Source organism: Ranitomeya variabilis, chromosome 1 (assembly GCF_051348905.1).
Source record: "Ranitomeya variabilis isolate aRanVar5 chromosome 1, aRanVar5.hap1, whole genome shotgun sequence".
NCBI lineage: Eukaryota > Metazoa > Chordata > Amphibia > Anura > Dendrobatidae > Ranitomeya > Ranitomeya variabilis.
Genome location: NC_135232.1, coordinates 943,223,742 through 943,233,855, shown reverse-complemented (window position 1 = coordinate 943,233,855; position 10,114 = coordinate 943,223,742).

The window sequence follows — 10,114 nt, the reverse complement described above, 5'->3', positions numbered from 1 at the left end:
TATCGCTGGTCGTGATCGTTGGTAAGTCGTTTAGTGTGACTCCAGCTTAAGGCAACATGGACCTGCGGCTGTACAGTTCAGCATAATTTGCAAGTTGACTATTAATGGCCTCATAGTTTTGTGGGTAAATGTGCTGTTTTCTTGTAAAATCATATGGTCATTGATTAATAGAGCCATAATGGCTGCACAATTTTTGCAATCATTTTACTTGCAAAACCATGTGGCTATTGAGTAATTTTGCAAACTGCGCCAAAGTCACTGCGGTTTTCACATGTCAGTTGCCCAGTGGCTAGTTAGTTTCTCTCAAAGTAGCTGCATCTATTGTCAGATATAGTCTGATGCTAGAATAAATAGCAGAAACAGATGTGTGAAAAAAAAAAAAAAAAAAAAAATTGCACGAAAACATGCTTCTATATATGTTCTTAAAGCACAATAGATTTGGGTACTCTACATTAAGCACAGTGGAAGCAAACCTATTAGAAACCCCTAAAATAGGATATACTGCAGTTTACAAAAGAGAAGTGACTGCACATGATTATGGCCTCAAACACGTCTGCATTGGCCCATATCCTCACCTAAATAGGCGGTATGTACAGAAGGAATTTCTGAGATCTTTACATGAAGTGCTAATATGTGTGCAACCTGTCTGACACATTTTATATTCTTGTAGCAAATCAATGTTTTATTTATAATTGTTTATTTCAATGTGCATATAGATTCAAAACAAATGTAATAAAGTATTTGAATATATTTTTATAATATTGCATGGATGGATATTTTTAATTTGCTAAAAAGATGCTACTTCTGAGGATAGGACTCCGCTAATCATACAGTTGTCCTGCTGCTTTTCATCTCTCATCTGGCCAAACGTAGGTCAACCTGCGGGCAACTATGACTGATGAAATGGACTAAATCGTTTGGACATCTTAACCTTAAAAATATGTAGCCATGTGTAGGATACTTTCAAACCAGACTAGCTGCGAATTTGCTTCATTTTAAATGTTTAACAAAACATTGCATAAACCAGTAGTTAATTGTACAAGCAAATATAAAACTGTGAAATACATCTTACCCAAGAGAAATGAGCCAGTTCTTCTCTTGCCCTCTGAAATCATGAATCACTCTGAAAAAACTTTCTGAACTTCCAGCTTACTGAGATCTAAAAGTACAACTGCCTATTGAAGCCTATGTAATTAGTGGGGAGGAGTAGAGTGAAGGTGAGGGGCACAGACCTGCATATTTGTCTCCCCTCAGTGCCTGTTATACAGCAACACTGCTCATTCACAGGTACATTGCTCAGTTTTGCTGTATAATGTAATACATACAGGGCCGGACTGGGACTAAAATTCAGCCCTGGCATTTGAAGTTACACAGGCCCACTTGTCACTTGGTGACTGTATAATATCTTTGTATACTTGTAGGTTACAAGAAGTGAGGGGAGTGTAACACGACTATATAACATATAATCACAGCTGTATCCAGCATTACAGCTCAGTCCTATTTATTGCTTTTAGTTGCAGTACCAAGAAAAGCCGCTACTTTACCTACATAACTGGATCTCGTAGATAATGAAGGGATGAGACGACCAAAGGCTATGGAACCTCCTTCTGATGCTCCATACACTTTGCCTACAGCCACATTTGGTTCTGCTGCGCAGCACGAGACCCGGAGACTCTGAAAAGCGGTGACATCAGTAACGTCACCGCTCTTCAGATATTCCGGGTCTAGCGCTGAGCTCGGTGGCTATGAAGAGCGGTATTGTTACTACCGTCACCGCACTTCAGAGTCGCTGGGTCTCGCCAGGTCTGGGCTAGTAGTGGGGGTGTGGGATAGACACCTCTCCATTACTTACACCAGGGATTGATAGCAGCTGACATTACACAGCTGACATCGACCCTAAAAATCATTACACATACCAGAATTAAATGCTCTGGCGGCTGGGAAAAGCAGTAGTTAGCGCTATTCCCAGGCGCCGGGTGCTAACTACAACTGTCATCATCCTTGCCTGGTCTCCCTGCGAAGCATTTCTGCTGTATTTACATGCGCTGATCTCAGGCCGCTAAACGAGTGTGATCGACAATAGTGGTGTCGTTCGCTTGTTTCCCAGCCTCTTTACACCAACTGAGAAAGAATGAAGGGAACAGAACAATCACAATTAGATCAATCTGTCCCCATACAGTATCATGTTATCAGCAGCACATCTACAGTTTACACCGGTGATGTGCTGCTGAGAACAAGGATTTCTGTTCCCACATAAACAATCCAATCACTCGATGAATAGGCAGCATTTTGCTTGTTTAGTATAATACACCCCATAGTCCTCCATATATTTATAATGTGCACCTCAGTCCTCCATATAGTATAATGTGCACCTCAGTCCTCCATATAGTATAATACACTCCTCAGTCCTCCATATAGTATAATACACTCCTCAGTCCTCCATATAGTAGAATACACTCCTCAGTCCTCCATATAGTAGAATACACTCCTCAGTCCTCCATATAGTATAATACACTCCTCAGTCCTCCATATAGTATAATACACTCCTCAGTCCTCCATATAGTATAATACACTCCTCAGTCCTCCATATAGTATAATACACTCCTCAGTCCTCCATATAGTATAATACACTCCTCAGTCCTCCATATAGTATAATACACTCCTCAGTCCTCCATATAGTATAATACACTCCTCAGTCCTCCATATAGTATAATACACTCCTCAGTCCTCCATATAGTATAATACACTCCTCAGTCCTCCATATAGTATAATACACTCCTCAGTCCTCCATATAGTATAATACACTCCTCAGTCCTCCATATAGTATAATACACTCCTCAGTCCTCCATATAGTATAATACACTCCTCAGTCCTCCATATAGTATAATACACTCCTCAGTCCTCCATATAGTATAATACACTCCTCATAGTGCTCCAAATAGTATAATACATTCCTCATAGTGCTCCATATAAGTATAATTCACTTCCCATAATATAATGCAGTATAATGCAGCCCACATATAGTATAATGCAGCCACCCCACAGAATATAATGCAGCCCCCTCATATAGTATAATGCAGCCCCTGCATATATATTATATGGTAGCCCCCTCATAGAGCATAATGCAGCCCCCATAGAATGTAATACAGCCCTCCCCCATAGAGTGTAATGCAGCCAGCCACCCATAGAATGTAATGCAGCACAGCCACCCATAGAATGTAATGCAGCACAGCCACCCATAGAATGTAATGCAGCACAGCCACCCATAGAATGTAATGCAGCACAGCCACCCATAGAATGTAATCCAGCAGAGCCACCCTTAGAATGTAATGCAGCACAGCCACCCATAGAATGTAATGCAGCACAGCCACCCATAGAATGTAATGCAGCACAGCCACCCATAGAATGTAATGCAGCACAGCCACCCATAGAATGTAATGCAGCCCCCCCCAATAGCCCCACAATCCAGTTATCACTCGATGATACATTTAAAAAAAAAACACCTTTCCTCGTGCCCAGCGCTGCGCCTGGCTCTGGTCTCAGCAGCTGCAGTCCGCCCGGTCACATAGCAGGTGCGTGATAAGACGTCATCGCGCACCCGCAGCGTCAGCGCCAGGCAGAGCGGGGAATGATGGGAGAGGGAGCGTCAGCAGACGCTCTCTCCTCCATCATTGCATTCAACTGTACCGGCGTCATAGACGCGGTGTAGTTGAATGCGGCGGCACGGGTGGAGGAGAGTCGGGGGGGGGGAGGGTGAAATCGGCGCTGGCAAGCGGCCCACGACTGCCACCGTCCCTTCTGGCATTTGCCAGAACTGCCCGATGGCCAGTCCGGCCCTGGATACTTAGAGGAGAGTAGGGATCCCTCATATTTGTATACAGTCATGGCTTTAGAGTTGGCACCCTTTTACCCCTTCACCACGAAGCATGTTTTCACCTTCCTGACCAGGCCAATTTTTGTAATTCTGTCACTGTTATGTGGTAATAAATCTGGAACTCCTCAACAGATCCCCCTCCGATTCTAAGATTTTCTCATGACATATTGTACTTCATGGTAGTGATTAAAATTTGTTCAATATGACTTTCGTTTTTATTTGTGAAAAAATCAAGAATTTTGTACATTTTGCAGTTTTCAAACTTAACCCCTTCACGACCTTGCCCTTTTCCGTTTTTGCGTTCTCGTTTTTCTCTCCCCTCCTTCCCAGAGCCATAACTTTTAATTTTCCGTCAATATGGCCATGTGAGGGCTTGTTTTTTGCAGGACAAGTTGCACTTTTCAACAACATCATTGGATTTAGCATGTTGTGTACTAGAAAACGGGGACAAAATTCCAAGTGCGGTGAAATTGCAAAAAAAGTGCAATCCCACACTTGTTTTTTGTATGGCTTTTTTGCTAGGTTCACTAAATGCTAAAACTGACCTGCCATTTTGATTCTCCAGGTCATTACAAGTTCATAGACACCAAACATGTCTAGGTTACGTTTTATCTAAGTGGTAAAAAAAAAAAATTCCAAACTTTGCTAAAAAAATAAAAATAAAAAAAAAAATGCACAATTTTCCAATACCCGTAGCGCCTCCAGTTTTCGTGATCTGGGGTCAGGTGAGGGCTTATTTTTTGCGTGCCGAGCTGGCGTTTTTAATGATACCATTTTGGTGCAGATACGTTCTTTTGACCGCCCGTTATTACATTTTAATGCAGTGTTGTGGCGACCAAAAAACCGTAATTCTGGCGTTTCAAAATTTTTTGATCGCTACGCTGTTTAGCGATCAGGTTAATCCTTTTTTTTTTTTTTTTTTTTGATCGGGCGATTCTGAACCCAGCGATACCAAATATGTGTAGGTTTGACTTTTTTTTTTTTTTATTTTATTTTGACTGGGGCGAAAGGGGGGTGATTTAAACTTTAATAATTTTATTTTTTTCATAGTTTTAAAAACATTTTTTCTTTTTACTTTTGCCATGCTTCAATAGCCTCCATGGGAGGCTAGAAGCTGGCACAACTGGATCGGCTCGGCTACATAGCAGCGATCATCAGATCGCTGCTATACAGCTTAATTACAGGCTTGCTATGAGCGCTGACCACAGGGTGGCGCTCACAGCAGGCCGACATTAGTAACCATAGAGGTCTCATGGACCTCTATGGTTACCATCCTGACGCATCGCCGACCCCCGTCACATGATCGGGGGTCGGCGATGCGATCATGCCCGGCCGGGAGCGCCGGTTAGATGCCGGCTGTCAGCATTTGACAGCGGCATTTAACTGGTTAATAGCGGGTGAATCGCGATTTCACCCGCCGCTATTGCGGGCACATGTCAGCTGTTCAAAACAGCTGACATGTCCCTGCTTTGAGGTGGGCTCAGCACCGGAGCCCACATCAAAGCAGGGGACCCTACCTCCGCAGTAATAGCACGGCGGAGGTCGGGAAGGGGTTAATTGTTACGCCCTTAAATTAGTTATGTCACAAAGTTAATAAATAACATTTCACACATGACCTACACTGCTCAAAAAAATAAAGGAAACACTAAAATCCCACATCCTAGATATCACTGACTGATGAGGGCTGCGCGGCCCTCCAAAGAAATGCTACCCCACACATCATTACTGACCCACTGCCAAACCGGTCATGCTGAAGGATGTTGCAGGCAGATCACTCCACGGCGTCTCCAGACTCTGTCACGTGCTCAGTGTGAACCTGCCTTCATTTGTGATGAGCACAGGACGCCAGTGGCGAATTTGCCTATCCTGGTGTTCTGTGGCAAATGCCAAGCGTCCTGCACGGTGTTGGGCTGTGAGCACAACCCCCATCTGTGGGGGTCGGGCACTCAGACCATCCTCATGGAGTCGGTTTCTAACAGTTTGCAGTCACATGCACATTTGTGGCCTGCTTGAGGTCATTTTGCAGGGCTCTGGCAGTGCTCCTCCTGTTTCTTTTTGCACAAAGGCTGAGGTAGCAGTCCTGCTGCTGGGTTGTTGCCCTTCTACAGCCCCCTTCACATCTGGTGTACTGGCCTGTCTCCTGGTAGCGCCTCTGGACACTACACTGACAGACACAGCAAACCTTGCCACAGCTCGCATTGATGTGCCATCCTGGATGAGCTGCACTACCTGAGCCACTTGTGTGGGTTGTAGAGTCCGTCTCATGCTACCACGAGTGTGAAAGCACAACCAACATTTAAAAGCGACCAAAACATCAGCCAGAAAACATTGGTACTGAGATGTGGTCTGTGGCCCCCACCTGCAGAACCATTCCTTTATGGAGTGTCTTTATAATTCCCAATAATTTCCATCTGTTGTCTATTCCATTTGCACAACAGCATTTGAAATTGATTGTCAAACAGTGTTGCTTCCTAAATGGACAGTTTGATTTCACAGAAGTTTGATTTACTTGGAGGTATATTCTGTTTAAGTGTTTCCTTTATTTTTTTGATAAGTGTACTTTATATCAGCATAGTTTTTGAAACATTTTTTTTTTTTTGTTAGGAAGTTAGAAGGGTTTAAAAGTTGACCAATGATTTCTCATTTTTATAACAAAATTTACAAAACTCCTTTTTTTTTTTTTTTTTTTTTGTGGGGCTGCCTCACATTTGCAGAGACCTTTTGAGACGCATATAGGACAGAAAATATGCAAAATCAACAACATTCAAAAAATTGCACCCACTCAAGGTGTTCAAAACCCCATTGAAGAAGTTTATTAACCCTTCAGGAGCTTCACAGGAATTAATGGAACGTGGATGGGAAAAAATGAACATTTTAACTTTTTCACAAATTTTACTTTAGCCCCTTAGTGACCACCAATACATCTTTTTACTGATGTGCCTTATAAGAGACTAGCATCCCCCAACGAGTGACAATTCTGTAGCTGTCAGCTATACATTGTAAATGATAATGGTAATATTGCGGCATGCATGTCACACACATAGAATACACATTATTTATATCCAAGAAAAATACCTATATTAATATGCCATGTGTGTATACTAGGACTAAATAAAGGGACAACTGAAAAGCAGAAATCCTAACACTCCACAGAGAACACAGTTAACAAATCCCATAAAACGTATATCTTTATTAAATATATATTAAAAAAATCAACAGATACATAGGGAATAATGGGGCTAGTGGAAGAGACCGCATATCCATGCATAATACACATAGGGCTCTAGGATCACATCACCGCGGCAGCACATAATCTACTAATAGTAGAGACCACACACAGTGGATCAACACATATATAGGAACACACCTATACAGGACAGTCACCATGCAAATAATGCTAATGTAGTGCAAGTGCACAAAAGAAAATGGCAACTATCCAATGAATGATAATGTCATAAAGGTGTTACCTGATGTGCACCAGCGGTAACGATCCCAGGCCCACCCCGACGCGCGTTTCGGAGCACCGCGATGGTCCTTCCTCAGGGGGTGCATCAGCTGCTGCATCAGCTACAATTTGTTTTGCTACCAACTATAGTTGTTATAGTTGGTGACTACAGCATCTAGATGGTTAACGGAGTGTGGGGGCTCCCTCTTCAACCCCCATCAGCACCCTGAGATCTTATTTGTGTGGTCCTGATGTTTGTAGTAGCAGTTCAGGGCCAAATAATGGCTTTAGTCTGCCGGCTATTGCTGCCTGTTCAGAAGTTATATGCGATCAGCCGCGCTCACGGGGGATCGCGGCCAGGTGTCAGCTGATTATCATGGACCACTCCCAGCACTATAACCCCCAGAACACTGCGATCAAACAAGATCGCAGCGTTCCGGTGGCATAGGGAAGCATGGCGCAGGGAGTGGGCTCCCTGCGTGCTTCCCTGAGACCTTCAGAACAACGTGATGTGATCGCGTTGATCCGAGGGTCTCCTCCTGTCTCCTCCCTGCAGGCCCCCGAATCCAAGATGGCCGCGGGGTCCTGCAGGGAGGTGGCTTGTCAGTGCCTGCTGAAAGCAGGCGCCGGCAAGCCTCCTGCACTGCCTGTCAGATCGCTGATCTGACACAGTGCTCTGCAAAGTATCAGGTCAGCGATCTGACACTATAGTGATGTCCCACCCTGGAATAATGTAAAAAAAAAATTTACACTTCGTAAAAATATATATTTTTTTAAATTCCTAAATAAAGAAAATAAATATTGTTCCAATAAATACATTTCTTTATGTAAATAAAAAAAAAACAATAAAAGTACACATTTAGTATCGCCGCGTCCGTAACGACCCCACCTATAAAATTGTCCCACTAGTTAACCCCTTCAGTGAACACCGTAAAAAAATAATAAAAAATGAGGCAAAAAACAATGCTTTATCATACCGCTGAACAAAAAGTGGAATAACACGCGATCAAAAAGACAGACAGAGTTCGCATCTCGGCTTCAGGAAAGTGGCCGCCGCGATCTCCATCTGCGCACGCGCGGCATCCCGCGGCCATTTTCCTGAAGCCGCGGCCAGCAGAGCGCCGCTTCTGCGCACGCGCGGCCAATGGAAGTTGGCCGCGCCTACCGATCACCAATGAAATACAGCACATCGCGCTCTTTTCACTCCCCTGTGCAGTGGATTTGGGTCCTTGGGCATGCGCACACCACTACGCCACCAACGGAAAACTAAGCAAGATCTGGGGGAAGACACCACGCCCTTTTGATCAGACCAGCCTGATTGACAGGCGAAAACGACTACTTTGGTAACGTATTTCGGCAGCATAGGTGGGGAATCGAGGTCCACAAAATACACTATTGTAATGCACAGCTCAGGCCCTATTTAACAGTATTTTTATCTCATACGGAAAAAACGGGGTGACAGGTTCCCTTTAAGCCCTTTTGGGTGAAAGTGCTCAATCTGATTCAGGAAGTGATGGGAGTAAATATTGTGCGTAACCCGCTGACTCCTGGGATGTATGGATGATATTGCTACGGATGAATGTGTGAAACTGGCTATTGCAAGATTTCTATATGCTGCTAGGAAGCTTATTGCGATGCATTGGCTAGATGAAAAAACGCCAGTCAATAAAGAGTTTGTGAATAAATTAATCCTCATGGAAAGGAATATTTACATTAAGAGAGGTCAACATACAAAATTTGAAAATGTGTGGCGACTAGTGTTGAGCATTCCGATACTGCAAGTATCGGGTATCGGCCGATACTTGCTGTATCGGAATTCCGATACCGAGATCCGATATTTTTGTAGTATCGGGTATCGGTATCGAAACAACATTAATGTAAAAATGTGTAAAAGAAAAAATTAAAATAAAAAATATTGCTATACTCACCTCTCCGACGCAGCCTGCACCTTACCGAGGGAAGCGGCAGCGTTCTTTGTTTAAAATTCGCGCTTTTCTTTCCTTTACAAGAAGTCCAGGCTTGTGATTGGTTGCGTCGCGATCAACCAATCACAAGCCGGGAGGCTGGACACGCGCGCATTTTAAAATTTTAAAATGCGCGCGTGTCCAGCCTCCCGGCTTGTGATTGGTTGCGCCGCGGTCAACCAATCACAAGCCGTGACGTCACGGGAGGTTGGACACGCGCCCATTTTAAAATGCGCGCGTGTCCAGCCTCCCGTGACGTCACGGCTTGTGATTGGTTGCGTCTCCCATGTGACTGCGACGCAACCAATCACAAAGCCGGGACGTAATTTTAAAATCCTTAAGGACCTGAAATTACGTCACGGCTTGCTGTGATTGGTTGCGTCGCCCATGTGACTGCGACGCAACCAATCACAACGCCGGAACGTAATTTTAAAATCCTGAAGGACCTGAAATTACGTCACGGCTTGCTGTGATTGGTTGCGTCCCGGCCACATGGGCGGCACGCAACCAATCACAAGCCTAGACTTCTTGTAAAGGAAAGAAAAGCGCAAATTTTAAACAAAGAACGCTGCCGCTTCCCTCGGTAAGGTGCCGGTTCCCTCGGTGAGGTGAGTATAGCAATATTTTTTATTTTAATTCTTTATTTTACACATTAATATGGTTCCCAGGGCCTGAAGGAGAGTTTCCTCTCCTTCAGACCCTGGGAACCATCAGGAATACCGTCCGATACATGAGTCCCATTGACTTGTATTGGTATCGGGTATCGGTATCGGATTGGATCCGATACTTTGCCGGTATCGGCCGATACTTTCCGATACCGATACTTTCAAG